Here is a 15,774-nt window from a genome sequence, read left to right as displayed (position 1 = left end):
GATTTCTAACTGAACTAAGTTCCAAGAACATGCAAAATACGCTGAAAATGCAAGTACAAATTGAAGGAACATGATATTAAGACTGAATCGGTGCATGAATCACTTCATAACTGAAGAGGAACTAATACCTCAAGCTGGAATGGAATCGGTAGCAAAGAGGTGAGGATACTTGGCCTTCATGGCTGCTTCTGCTTCCCAAGTAGCTCCCTCTACGGACTGACTCCTCCACAAAACCTTAACCGAAGCAACTTCTTTGTTTCTCAACCTTATAACCTGTCGATCAAGAATCTCAGATGGCACATCCTCATAAGTGAGACTATCCTTCACAGCCACACTTTTTAAAGGTACTATAGATGCGGGATCACCCACACACTTCTTCAACAGCGAAATGTGAAAAAACGAATGTACCACTGCTAGTTCTACTAGCAACTCTAACTCATAAGCCACTTTAACAACTCTTTCCAAGATGTTGTAAGGACCTACATATCTAGGACTGAGCTTCCCTTTCTTGCCAAATCTCATCACCCCCTTCATAGGTGACACTTTCAGGAAAACCCAATCATCAACTTTGAACTCTAATTCCCTTCTCCTTACATCTGCATAGGACTTCTGGCGACTCTGGGTTGTCTTAAGTTTATCACTAATGATTTGCATTTATCCATAGCATCATGAAATGAATCTGGCCCTATCAAGCTGCTTCACCTGCTTCAAACCAACCAACTGGAGATCTACATCTTCGCCCATACAATGCCTTATAAGGGGGCATCTGAATGCTGGAATGGTAGATATTATTGTAGGTGAACTCTATAAGAGGAAGGTGATCATGCCAAAAACTCTTGAAGTCGATCATACAAGCTCTCAACATGTCCTATAAGATATGAATGGTATGCCCTACCTGACCATCCGTCTGTGGATGAAATGTTGTGCTAAGATTAACCTGAGTATCAATACCTTTCTGAAATGACATCCCGAAATAAGAGGTAAACTGAGGACCTCTATCTGAGATGATAGACAAAGGTACCCCATGCAACCTGACTCTCTCATTAATGTAAAGCTTGGAGTAGTCCTCCACCGAATCTGTAGTCTTAACAGCCAAAAAGTGTGCCTACTTAGTGACTCTATCAACTATCACCCAAATGGAGTCATGTTGTCTGCGAGTACGAGGTAATCTTTTAATGAAGTCCATGTTGATCACTTCCTAGTTCCAAGTAGGAATGTTGATTTCCTGAATCATACCTCTTAGTTTCTGATGTTCTACTTTCACTTGCTCGCAATTTGGGCACTTAGCCACAAAATCTCCTATATCCCTCTTCATGCCATTCCACCAAAAGACTTCCCACAGATCACGGTACATCTTAGTGGCGCCTGGATGAATAGAATATTTGGAATTATGGGCTTCTGCAAGAATCTGCTGCCTCAACTCATCAACCTTATGAACACATAATCGACCCTGATAGCGAAGCACACCATCTCCCCCTTAGGAGAAAACCTCGACTCTCTACTGACGGACTGCACCCTTTAGGTGAAGCAATACCGGATCACAGTCTTGCTTTTCCTTAAACCCCATTACCAATGAAGATTCTGACCCATTCTGAGTTGTTACACCACCATCTAATATGCTAATAAGGCGAACTTTAAAGCGAGCAAACATGTGAACCTCATTTTCTAGTTCCTTTCTTTCTTCCTAAGCATGTGCTACACTACCAATAGATAGTCTGCTAAGAGCATCTGCTACTACATTGACCTTACCAGGATGGTAATGCACTCTCATATCATAATCCTTGAAGAACTCAAGCCATCACCTCTGGCGAAGATTCAACTCTTTCTGGGTGAACACATACTGAAGGTTCTTATGGTCTGTGAACACATCTACATGGACAACATACAAGTAATGTCTCCAAATCTTAAGGGCAAACACCACTGCTACTTGTTCGAGGTCATGATTGGATAGTTCTCATGCACCTTAAGTTGTCTGGAAGCATAAGCTATAACCTTACCTCGTTGCATCAACACACAACCTAGGCCGACTTTGAATGCATCACAATAGATCACATAACCGTCTGAACTCTCTGGTAGAGTCTAAACAAGAGTTGTAGTCAAGCTAGTTTTCAATTATGTGAAGCTTTTCTCACAGTCATCTGACCACTGAAACTTAACCTTTTTCTGAGTTAACTTAGCTAATGGAGAGGCTATGGATGAAAATCCTTCCACGATCCTTCTGTAATAACCATCCAAACCCAAGAAACTTCTGATATCTATTGGAAAGGTAGGTCTGGGCCATTGTTTCACTGCTTCTATTTTCTGAGAATCCACTTGAATCCCTTCGCTAGACACAAAATTCCCATGGAAAAAAACTGATTGCAACCAAAACTCGTATTTGTTAAACTTAACGAATAACTGGTGATCTTGAGAGTTTGCAGGACAACCCTCAAATGATAAGCGTGTTCTTCCTCATTCCTAGAGTAAATAAGGATATCATCAATAAAGGCAATAACGAACAAGTCCAAATACTGCTTGAACACTCTGTTAATCAAATCCTTGAAAGTTGCAGGAGCATTGGTTAGTCCAAATGACATAAATACAAATTCGTAATGACCATACCGAGTTCTAAAGGCAATTTTTGGGATGTCACTATCTCTGACTCTAAGCTGATGATAACTGTATCCGAGGTCTATCTTTGAGAAATGACTTGCACCCTGAAGTTGGTCAAACAAGTCATCAATCCTGGGATAGGATACTTGTTCTTGATTGTGACCTTGATCAACTGCCTATAGTCAATGCACATTCTGAGAGAACCATCTTTCTTTTTCATGAACAACACTGGTGCACCCCATGGAGAAATACTAGGTCTGATGAAGCCCTTATCTAGAACGTCTTTCAACTGCTCTTTCAATTCCTTAGGCTTAGTTGGAACCATTCTGTAAGAAGGAATACAAATAGGCTGGGTATCTGGAAGGAGGTCAATTCGAAAGTCAATTTCCTTTTCGGTAGGAACTCTAGGAAGATCTTATGGAAACTTTTCTGGGAACTCATTGACTACTGGAACTGACTCAAGAGTTGGGGTTTCGGAGCTTGAATCATTAACTTGAACTAGATGATAGAGATAACCCTTAGAGATCATTTTTTTGGCCTACAAGTAAGAAATGAATCGACCCATAGGCGCTAAGATACTATCCCTCCATTATAAGATTGGTTAGTCTGGAAACTTAAAATGAACAATCCTAGTCCTACACTCGACTGAGGCATAACAGGAATGTAACCAATCCATGCCTAGAATGACATCGAAGTCTACCATTCCTAACTGTACAATATATGCTGAGGTGACTTTCTAACCGTGACAGGGTAATTTCTGTATACCCACCTAGCTATAATTAGGTCACCGACTTGATTAGAGACTGAGAAGGTTTCTGAAAGAGTTTCTGGACTAACATCAAATTTGACTGCTATATAAGGTGTTACAAAGGAAAGAGTAGCCCCTGGATATAACAAAGCATAAACATCTAAGTTAAAGACTCGCAACGTACCAGTGACTACATTAGGAGAATCTTTCTTATGCTGGTGAGCCTGAAGAGCATACAACCTATTTTGATGTTGTCCGCCACCTGTACTAGATGAGTTACCCTGTTGAGTTGGGCGACTTGTTGGTGCTGCTGATGTTGTAGACTGAGCTCTACTATTATTGCCTCCTTGAACCTGTTTAGCAGAAGGACGAGATCTCAACCTGTGACCAGACTGACCGCACCCAAAGCATCCTTCCTTTCTTGCAAGACACTCGTCCGGATGGTTCTTACCACACTTAGGACAAGTTGGGTAGGTTCTGGTGCCTGAAACACTACCTTGAGACTTAGAGCATATTTCCCTACCTTTATGATAATTTCAGAACTTGGAGGATGGAACATTAGATGATGATGGTGCTAGAGCTGAAGACTTTTGTTGAAATTGCGAGTGATTTCCACCACCTGATTTCTGTTGAGAATAATCATAGTTTCCTGTTCTAGACTTCTTGTTCTCCTTAGCATGTTCCCTAAGATTATCTCCCTCAACCTACTGAGCATAAGTCATGAGCCTCGAGATGTTCATATTTTCCAGCAACATATCATTCCTACAATCTGTTTTCACTAAGTCACATAAACTTGTTCATTTGAGCCCTGGAATCAGCAACTATGTGAGGAGCATACCTGGAGAGTTGTGTGAAATTGAGTCCATACTCTTGGACTGTCATGTTACCTTGCCTCAAGTTCATGAACTCCAGAGCTTTTGCCTCCCTCAACTCTCTTGGGAAGAGCCTATCCAGAAAGCTTTCACTAAAGCATTCCTAAATGATAGGAGTTGCATTTGTATTCCTGTTATCTTTCCATTGAGCATACCAGATATGAGCCACATCCTTAAGTTGGTGAGATGTCAGCTCAACCCGATCATTCCCAGTTACCTGCATCACTTCAAAGATCTTCTTGACCTCATATATGAAGTTATGGGGATCTTCTCCAACTTGCAATCCTAAGAACTCAGGCGGATTCATCCTAACAAAATCTCGAACTCTAGCTGCAGCTGACCGAACATTAGCATTTGCTGGAACTGGAACCTACTGGTAGTTCTGGTTGGTCATACTCTGAGCAAACAGCTGGATAGCGTTCCAAAATTCAGCATTTAAAACTTCATGATTTAGGACTAGAGGAGTTGTGTTTGCATTTCTGGCATTTGCATTCCTTTGGTAAGCTATACGAGGAGGAATAATCTGAAACGCATAATGAAGGATTAGAATGATAAGTTGGATCATACCTCACGCACGATAAGAGTAGCAAGAAAATGAAGTTTTCCTAAAACACTTTGTAGCCTCCTTCTCATTAGATGTGGTGCAGTTCACACCTATGAAAATGACTCTACTTAGTACGGCTTTTTAGACATCCTAGGACTCTTAAACCTAATGCTCTGATACCAAGTTTGTCACGCCCCAAAGATACCCCAAAGACGCGGACACGGGACCTAGGATCACGTGTGGCCCCAAGCTAACCTTGTTGGCATATCATAAGCATACTAAACCAAACTTAATAAAAAAATATTGTGCGGAAGCTAAATCATATGAATAATCTGAAATGATGGGGAATACCCATATACTATCTAAATAAATGAAAACAGGGAGTTTAAACAACAACTGAAAAATTCAAACTCTAACACTATAGTTGAATCTAACTATGTCTGAAATAATACTCTAGACTGACTAGAATTGCTGGGACATCCCTCAGCTAAATCTAGCAAAATTGGAACTAAAACTGGAAAGAAAGACAATCATGTCAACCGTCCTCAGAGAATGAGGACTCACCCCTGATGCTGCTGAACTAAAGATCAGGAACCGATCTAAGTGTGATCTGGAAGCTGAGAACCTGAACCTACATCACGAGAAGATGTAGCGCAGAGTATGTGTCAGTACTTGAAAGGCAGGATAGAGTAAATCTGAACAATAACATAACTGAACCAAAGCATAATGTCTGAGAAATGACCAGACATAAACATGATACTAAACTGAAAACATTGAATCATGAACTACTGAATGCAATGACGAGGTTTATAACATGTTGAGACTGAAATATAACTGTAAATGATTACATGGTCAATGCAATAGAATCTGAATGTACTGTGGGAGCTACTAATAACCGACATAAAACCACATGAGCTAAATGTGGAGTTCGATGTATACTCCCCATCGAGAGAACCCAATATACCCTGCCAGAGGTATAGAGGCATGACTGGTGTGATCACTAAAATGATGCCCACAGAGGGGACTTACAACCTTCGGGGCACGTAGTTCTAGGACTTATGGGTAACTGACACTAGTCCACTCGGTATTAAGCTTCTCCGAATTGATTATGTAATTTAGCAATTTACAACTGAAATGTTGTAATATTAGATAGCTCAAAATACTGGCATGCTAACTAAAAATGCAACATTAATGTACTAATAATGAAACATTCATCATCTATAACTGAATAAACTGACCTAGCATGTGCAATTCATGAACTAAAAGAACTACATAACTAGGGTTCTGAATTTATAAAGGAATTTATACTAAACAATACTAAAATCATGAAAATATGATTAGGAATATTAAAGTAACTAATTTATACTGATCTGCTGAAATTCTAGAAACCTTGGGTCTAGATAATATAATATTAAGGGAATCAAGAATTTGACTGAATTATAGGAACCTAATGGGCTAAATGAACCCACTAGTGAAATACCACATACCTGGTGATGAATTCCACGGAGAAATCTTTCGATTTTGGGGCTGGAACCGATGAAAACTCATTGCGTTCTTGAACTAGGGCTGCTCGACTTTCTCCTCTACTTTGCTCTAAGTTTGATGATTTTTTGGTGAATAACTTATTAGGTTAGGTTCTAATTATTTTACTAGTTAGGGGCTAAACAACGTAGTTTTGGTGTCCAACACATAGGGGACAAGACCAAACGACCCCTGACTTAAACTCTGCTGAAGCCACCTACAAACGAATCGATGGTCCGTGGACGGATCCAAGATCCGTCCAATCAGTCTGTCGATTGACTTCAAAGACTAGGTTCTGAGGAGTCCTGAGGGTCATGACCTACGGACGGATTGACGATCCATGGACTGATCCACGATCCATCCTGTCTGACCGTGGGTCATGCCTTAGAATAGTTTTTGTCTGAGTTTATGGGGAGGGTTGCAGATGACCATCCACGGACCATCAGAACGGGCCGTGGTTCACCCTACGGTCCGTTGGAGGCAACCATGGGTTCCACCTGCAACTTCTGGAAATCTGTTGGTTTGGTCTATTTTTGGATACGGGGTGTTACAAAGTTTGCTAAATTCCCATTTCCGAGTAAAAATTTATGCTCATTTTACTGAAGCCTTGTCGGGACTTGACCGTCGAACCAAAACAATGGCCAGTAGGTCAAACGACGCACCGTAGTTCCCTCTGTGGATGGGCTTCGTCATAATTAAGTTAGGGTCATTTTGGTCATTTCCCTTATGCGTTAGACCCCTAAACTACATCGTTTAACCCCTAAACTATAAAATAAAAAATAAAACAAAAAAACAAAAAGAAACCCTAAACTATGTAGTTTTGGTTAGTTTAAGCCTAGCAACTTAATTAGAACTTACCCTAGTCAACTCATTCTCCAAACTTTCATCAAGTTGAAAGAATAGAAGGACAAAGAGTCGACCAAGCCCTAGTCCAAGAATGCAATAGGTTTTCTTCAGTTCAAACCTTGAAATCGAAAGATCTCTCCATGAATTTTGTCACCGCGTTTGTGAGATTTCACTGGTGGATTCCTTTCATCCACTAGGTCCCTAGAATTCAGTCAGATTCTTGATTCCCTTAATATTATCTAGACCTAGGGTTTCTAGAATTTTAGCAGATCTGTATAAATTAGTTACTTTAATGTTCATAATCATATTTTCATGATTTTAGTATGGTTTAGTATAAATTCCTTCAGATTTTCATGATTTTCATGAGTTTCGTGTATCATATGGTTTGAAGGAATGAAGGAACATGATGGGGAGGGTAGATAAAATAATATACGAGGCATAAAAATAGGAAAGATATTTGAAGTGATCTTATAGGAAAATGTGTCTATGTACATTCTATAACACTCCCCCTCAAGTTGGAGCATAGATGTTAATCATGCCCAACTTGTTACAAAGATATACCACCTAAGTTCCATTTAAAGCCTTCGTAAATATATCACTCAATTGCTCGTATGTCTTCATATATCCAGTAGAAACCATGTTCTCTTGAATCTTCTCACAAACAAAGTGATAGTCAACCTCAATGTGTTTTGTCCGTTCATGGTACACTGGATTTGAGGCAATGTGTAGAGCAGCCTGATTATCACACCAAAGTTTTTCTGGAGACAAAGGGTTCAAACCGATATCAACTAAAAGATGATGAATCCATAGTATTTCACATGTGGATTGAGCCATAGCTCTATACTCAGACTCTGCATTAGATCGAGATACAACAATTTGTTTCTTACTCCTCCCAGATACCAAATTCTCACCAACAAAAATGCAATAGCTAGTAGTAGATCTTCTATCAATTCTTGATCCAGCCCAATTAGCATCTGCGAAACACTCAATACGAGTATATCCATGGTCTCTATACAAAATGCCAAGGCCAGGAGGTCCTTTCAAGTAGCACAAGATCTATTCCAAGGCTGCCCAATGTTTGATTGTCGGTGCAGACATGAATTGACTTACAATACTAACTGCATATTTAATATCTGGATGGATCACTGTGAGGTAGTTCAATTTCCCAACCAATTTCCTATATCTTTCTGGATCATCAAGAGGATCACCATCATCCTTAGTAAGATGAACATTAGGAACCATTGGTGTACGACATGGTTTGGCTCCCAATTTTCCCATTTCTGCAGGTAGATCAAGTACATATTTTCTTTGGGACAAGAAAATTCCTTTCTTTCTTCTTGCTACTTCGACACCCAAGAAGTATTTCCGTTGCCCCAAATCTTTGGTATGAAACTTGGCATGTAAAAACTCTTTCGGAGAAGAAATTCCTGCACAATAATCTGTTGTAATAACAATATAGCTAACATAAACAACCAAAAGAATAATACCAACTGTTGACTGTCTATAGAAAACTGAGTGATCACACTTGCTCTTCTTCAATCCAAATTCCAGAACTACATTGCTAAATTTTCCAAACCAAACACGAGGACTTTGCTTTAGACCATATAGAGATTTTCTTAGATGACAAACTTTCCCATACTCCCCCTGAGCAACAAACCCAGGTGGTTGCTCCATATACACTTATTCATTGAGATCACCATGAAGAAATGCATTTTTGATATCCAACTAATGTAAGGGCCAATGCTGAGAAGCAGCCAAAGAAATAAACAAGCGAACAGAGGTGAGCTTGGCTACCGAGAAAAGGGGTCAGAATAATCTACCCCATAAGTCTGAGCATAGCCTTTAGCTACAAGTCTGGCGTTAAGTCTTGCAACAAAGCCATCAGTATTAGCTTTGACCGCACAGATCCATTTTCATCCAACTGATTTCTTTCCTTTGGGTAAATCTACCAAATCCCAAGTGTGATTTTCATCTAAAGCATGTATTTCCTCAAGCATTGCATCATGCCATCCAGTATAGTTCAAGGCATCCTTCACTGTTTTGGGGATAGAGATAGAGTCTAGAGAGATAATCATACAACTAGATGCAACTGATAAGTGGTCATAAGAGACAGAGTTTACAATGGAATATGTGGATTTACACTGATGTGTAACTTTTCAAAGAGTAATAAGGAGGTCAAGATTTATTGGAGGATCAAGTAGAGTAACATCTGATGATAAAGGAATTGTATCATCAATTTCCTGCCTCCTCAAGTAAACGTGAACAATTGGGGGTCTTTTTGGCGCAGATAAAACAGGTGTTGATGGCACAGTAGGGTATCGGTGCTCAATAAAAGGACTAGGATAGGGAAGAACAACATCTTCTGACTTTTCTGTCACAACACGAGTAACCTAGTAGACTAACCACTCATTTTTCTCCCCCAAACTTGTAGAATTAGGAGGTGCATAGAAGAATGGTGTAGTCTCGGAAAATACCACATCAGTTGACACCAAATATCTACCTAGCTCAGTAGAATAACACTGATATCCCTTTTGAAGGCGAGAATAACCCAAGAAAACACACTTCAATGCCTTGGGGTCTAACTTCGTAACAGATGGTCGAACATCTCGAACAAAACATGTGCTTCCAAATACCTTAGGTTCCACCAAAAATAGTGATTTATTTGGAAAAAGAACATTATAAGGCACATTAGCGGAAAGCACAGTCGATGATATGCAATTTATCAAAAAACAAGCAGTAGAGACCGCATCAGCCCAAAATTGCTTTGGAACCTTCATTTGGAACAAAAGTGCTCGAGCTGTCTCAAGTAGATGCCTATTCTTTCTCTCAGCAGCTCCATTTTGAGAGGGTGTATCAACACATGAAGACTGATGGAGAATACTGTGTTGTCTCATATATGATCTAAATACTTCTGACATATATTCTTTAGCATTATCGCTCCTTAGAATTCGGACTGAGGCATTGAACTGAGTTTTGACTTCAACACAAAAAAGTAGAAAAATGAGTAAACACTTCAGGTCGACTCTTCAAAAAGTAAATCCAAGTAATTCGAGAAAAATCATCTACAAAAGTGACAAAATATTTAAGCCCTGTTTTAGAAACAACTAGACATGGTCCCAGACATCAGAATGTAATAACTCAAAAGCTGACGCAACTCGACTATTAATCCTTAGACCTAACGAGATACGATGGTGTTTTGAAAATCGACATGACTCGAAGTCCAAGGAAGGAATATTCTAAAATTGTGCACAGAGCTTCTTCAACAGAGGTAGAGAAGGATTTCCCAATCGACAATGTGCTTCAAATGGAGATACAACACTGGAGTAGGCAATAGACCGAGACTCACATTCATCAAAGATGTAGAGATCATCATATACATGTCCTTTTCCAATTACCTGATGCGTTATAAGATCACAAAACACACAATGATCGGGAAAGAACGAGATATAACATTTAAGGTCTCTGGTAAGTTTACTGACATATATCAAATTGAAAGCCAATTTTGGTAGACTTAACAGAGATGAAAAGGTAATAGAGAAGGTTGGCTTAACAGTTCCAAATCTAATACTGTTACAAGTTGGTCTGTCAGCTAAAGGAACTGGAGATGGTGCTTTGTGTTGTCGAAAACTTGAAAAGATATTAGGATTACATGTCATGTGATTTGTAGCACCTGAATCAATGACCCATTTATTTGAAGCGGTGACAAGACATACTTTATCGAACTCAGAAAGAACAGTAACTAAAGTGGATTTTTGATATTAAGAGAATTTAGCAAACTCCTCCGCCGAAACCAAAGCCATTTTACCAGGTGATGAACTAGAAGCACCAAGAACTTCAGATCTTTGAGTTACCAGATTATGACCAATCATTGTTCCAATTAGTTACTCAATGTATCAAAAATAAATTGAAAGGTGAAACCAGCAAAATTCCATGAAGTAGAAATATCCCAACAGATTTCCAAATGTTCAAGAGTTAATAGACCTTCGTTGATCCAATTAAACTAATTCTTCAGTTAGAGTAAACAATTAGTTAAGCCAGAGATTCACAGAGGAGAATTTGACCAAACTTTTAGCAGTAATCTAACCCCAAAATCAGCAAATACATGTCAATCGATTTAACCCAAGGAAAACAAAAGTTTAAGGAACCTGGAATGCTAGAAAATCAACCCAATTGAGGTTTGTTGAACAAGAGACCACAAAATCTGACTGGAAATATTGATGATGCTGGAAATAAAAAATCTGATTTGATTCAGATGTTACACACTCCCCCACTTGCCCCTATGTAGAAGTTGCCTAAAATAGTTTGCTAGAGTGTTAGCCTCACACTCTTCCCTCTCAGCCACCAAATTATGGTTCTTACAGATCGGGTGAGGTGGTCCTCCCTAGGTTGGCTGTGAGATTGGAATATCAAATTCCAAGTACCTCCCAGTACCAGACGTGACCAACCAAGTCACTTAAGGATAATTTTCTGAGATGGCCGACACCATTGATTCGAAAAGACAAAAAAGAAACAGAAAAAAAAAGTTTTGCTCTGATACCATGTGAAATACAGAGAGAATGGAGCAATCTTCAATTTTTTTATTAATCCAAAAAGGAGAGTTATTTGTAGGTGTACAAATAATCTATATAAGGGAAACAAAATCAGAAAATTCATGAATATCTCTATCTATGATTATGTTGTGATTGTGCTATGTATCTTATAGGAAAATGTGTCTATGTACATTCTATAAGAATACTATACATTTTTGTTTCGAAAATACAAATGCTAACAACTACTAGAGAAGAAAATTTGTTTTTGTGAAGCAAGAAAAATTAACAACAAGCAAATGGTTACAAATTTTTTTACTTTTTATGCTTCTTTTCTTCAGTTTCTTGTATTCTTTTTCTCCTTGTTGCAACTTGTTTCTCCTGAATAATGTTTAATGAAGGTACTCTTTATACGTCAGATCTTGAGAACTTGAGAGGAAAAATTACATTTTCACTGACTAGTGAAAGTTACAATCATGGAAAAAGGAAAACAAAATCAAAAAGAAAGAGAGGAAGAGAAATCAAATGAATCATCGGTATGTTTAAGAAAGCTATCTATAGTTATGTTAGGTGCCTATATAGAAAAAACAGACATTGAATGGTAGAAATGTCTCTTTGAAGACTTTATAGGAGTATAACATTTGGTCTTTTGGCAGGTGTCATTTTCTGCTCTCCGCAAGGACGTTATCAATGTTGAGGATATCATGGAGAGGTTAAAGAATGAAGAAAATCCAATAACTCTTGACATGGATCTAATTGATGAGCTGAAATTGGAGATGGCATTAATTTTTCCAAACATCATTGTCATGCCCTGAGCTACCCCTAAGACGCGGACACGGGACCTAGGATCACAAGTGATCCCAAAGCTAACCCTACTGGCATGACATGATCATACTAAGGATAATAATAACTGATGCGGAAGCTAAATCATAAATAAAACTGATATGATAGGGAAAATCCATATACTATAACTGAGATAAATGAAAACTGGTGAGTTTAATACAAAGAAGATATTAACTCAATACTAAGTTAAATCAAACTATGTCAAAAACTAGCCTATAACTAACTAAAAATGTTGGGACAGGCCCCAGCTAAGTCTAGAAAAACTAAAACTAAAGGACTGAAAATACTGAAAAAGAAACTCATGACTATTGTCCTCGGAGAATGACGACTCACCACTGATTCTGCTGAACTGGAGATCGGGAACCGATCTAAGCGTGATCTGAATGCTGAGAACCTGAACCTACATCACGAGAAGATGTAGCGCAGAGTATGCGTCAGTACTTGAAAGGTACTGAGCATGCATGATAGAATAAACCTGAAATAACATATAACTGAACAAAGCAAATACACAATGATATAATCAGAACATGATATAGATACTGAATACCGAGCTAACTGAATGCAATGACCAATTTATAACATGCTGAGACTGAATACTGAATATACTGATACATGGTCAATGCAATAGAAACTGACTAAACTGTGGGAGATACTAAAGATTGATAATAAAATCACATGAGCTAAATGTAGAGTCCAATGTATACGCCCCATCGAGAGGACCCAATACACCCGGCCAAAGGTGTAGAGGCATGATGGCGTGATCACTAAAATGATGCCCATAGAGGGGACTTACAACCTACGTGGCTAGTAGTTCTGGGACTGTTTAGGTACGCTGAACCCTAGTCCAACTCGATATTATGCTACTCCCAATGGATTGAGTAATTTACACATTATGACTGTATTCCTATAAGTTACTGGATAGCTCAAACTAAACATGGAAACTGAGGATGCAACAATTAAACTGATATTGATACATTAATAACTAAGGCATGTATAACTGAATAACTGAAATATCTGACCTAGCATGTGTAATTCAAGAACTAAAGAAATACATAGCTAGGGTTCTAGAATTCATGCAATAAACTGAATATTAACGTACTAATCTGACTTGGATCATTCTAACAGCTAAGAACCCAACAATTGTAACATTCAAGAAACCCTAGGTCTAGTCATAATAAGGGAATCCAGAAACTGATTGAAAACTAGGGACCTAATGGGTGAAAGGAACCCACTAGTGAAATCCCACATACCTGGTGACAAATTCCACGGAGATATCTTTCGATTTCGGGGCTAGAACTGGAGGAAACTTGTTGCATTCTTGAACTTAGGGTTGGTCGCCTCTTTCTCTCCTTTTGCTTCTAATTTTCTGAGTTTGATTAAAGATCTGACTTGGGTAAGTTCTAGTTATGTTTCTAGGCTTAAACTAACTAAAACCATGAAACTTTAGATTAAAATGACGTAGTTTAGGTGTCCAACAAATAAGGAAAGGACCGAAATAACCCTGATTTAAACTGCAGATGGACTGACCACGGCCACCTTCACAGACCATGAAAGGGACCACGGACCATGAAGTCGGTCGTGGTCTGGACTTGGTGACTACTAGCTAAGGGTCTGAGTCCATGAACCTTACCACGGCCCGTGTGAAGGACCACAGACCGTGAAAGGGTCCGTGGTCTCCACTTGGGTTGTGGTCTGGAGGGACTGACTAGGGGGCTTACTAGTAAGGCTCCACGGATGCCCCCACGGGCCATGTGAAGGACCACGGATGGTGAAGGTCCTCGTGGTCCTCACTTAGGCGTGGCGGTCTAAGGGGCTGGCTAAGGAGGTTTACTGCCTCGACTCTACGGGCACCACCACGACCCATCATCAAGGCCACAGACCATGAAGGTGCTCGTGGTCTGATGTCTGAGCCTGGTGATTTCCAAGTCAAGACCACGGGCAGGTCTACGTACCGTAGACCCTACATTGGTCTGTGAACCCTGCCGTAGTTCACTACTTCAGTTATATTTCTGGAAAAAAAAATTGTGTTTAGTTTTTGAGGTGTTACAATATCTCCCCCTTGGGATCATTCGTCCTCGAATAAAGACTAAACTAACTGAAATGGAAGGAACGAGTTGCAACCCTACCACTACACACTGAAGGCTGATTTCTGACTGAACTGAGTTCCAAAAACATGCAAATACGCTTAAAATGGAAGTACAGGCAGAAGGAACAAAATACTAAGACTGAATTAGTGCATGAATGACTTTAAAACTGAAGAGGAACTATTACCTCAAGCTAGAATGGAATCTTAAGGAAAGAGGTGAGGATACTTGGACTTCATGGTTGGTTCTGCTTCCCAAGTAGCTTTATCTACGGACTGACTCCTCTACAAAACCTTGACCGAAGCAATTTCTTTGTTTCTCAACCTTCGAACCTGACGATCAAGGATTTCAATTGGTACCTCTTCATAAGTGAGACTATCCTTCACAGTCACACTCTCTAATGGCACTACAGATGTTGGATCATCCACACACTTCTTTAATAATGAAATGTGGAAGACTGGATGCACTGCTGCCAAATCTGCTGGCAACTCTAACTCTTAAGCCACTTTACCAATCCTTTTCGAGATTCGGTAAAGGACTACATATCTGGGATTAAGCTTCCCTTTCTTCCCAAACCTCATCACCCCCTTCATAGGTGACACCTTCAGGAAAACCCAATCATCAACTTCGAGCTCTAGTTCCCTTCTCATTACATCTGCGTAAGACTTCTGGCGACTCTGGCAGTCTTAAATCTATCTCTGATGAGTTGCACTTTCTCCATAGCATAATGGACTGAATCTGGCCCTATCAAGGCTACTTCACCTACTTCAAACCAGCCCACATGATATCTACATCTACGCCCGTACAATGCCTCATAAGAGGCCATTTGAATGTTGAAATGGTAACTATTGTTGTAGGCAAACTCAATAAGAGGAAGGTGATAATCCCAACTACCCTTGAAGTTGATCACACAAGCTCTCAACATGTCCTCTAAGGTCTGAATGGTACGCTCTGCCTGACCATCTGTCTGTGGATGAAATGTTGTGCTAAGGTTAACCTGAGTACCAAGACCATTCTGAAATGACTTCCAGAAATGAGAGGTAAAGTGAGGACCTCTATCTGAGATGATAGACAAAGGAACCCCATGCCACCTCACAATCTCATTACTGTAAAGCTTGGCATAATCCTCCACCGAATCTGTTGTCTTGACTGCCAAAAAGTGAGAAGACTTAGTAACTCTATCAACAATAACCCAAAT

General features: G+C 39.5%; 1 pseudogene; it reads left to right on the top strand.

Moving 5' to 3' along the window:
* The first annotated feature begins 12,125 nt into the window (after positions 1-12,125).
* The window catches only part of LOC107059955 (putative late blight resistance protein homolog R1A-3), a 13,315-nt pseudogene continuing 9,666 nt past the window's right edge, over positions 12,126-15,774 (top strand).

This window comes from Solanum tuberosum, unplaced genomic scaffold, assembly GCF_000226075.1.
Source record: "Solanum tuberosum cultivar DM 1-3 516 R44 unplaced genomic scaffold, SolTub_3.0 scf00050, whole genome shotgun sequence".
In the NCBI taxonomy this organism is placed as follows: Eukaryota; Viridiplantae; Streptophyta; class Magnoliopsida; order Solanales; family Solanaceae; genus Solanum; species Solanum tuberosum.
The sequence above is the reverse complement of the archived record's forward strand: the minus strand, read 5'-3'. Positions and strand labels throughout refer to the sequence as shown.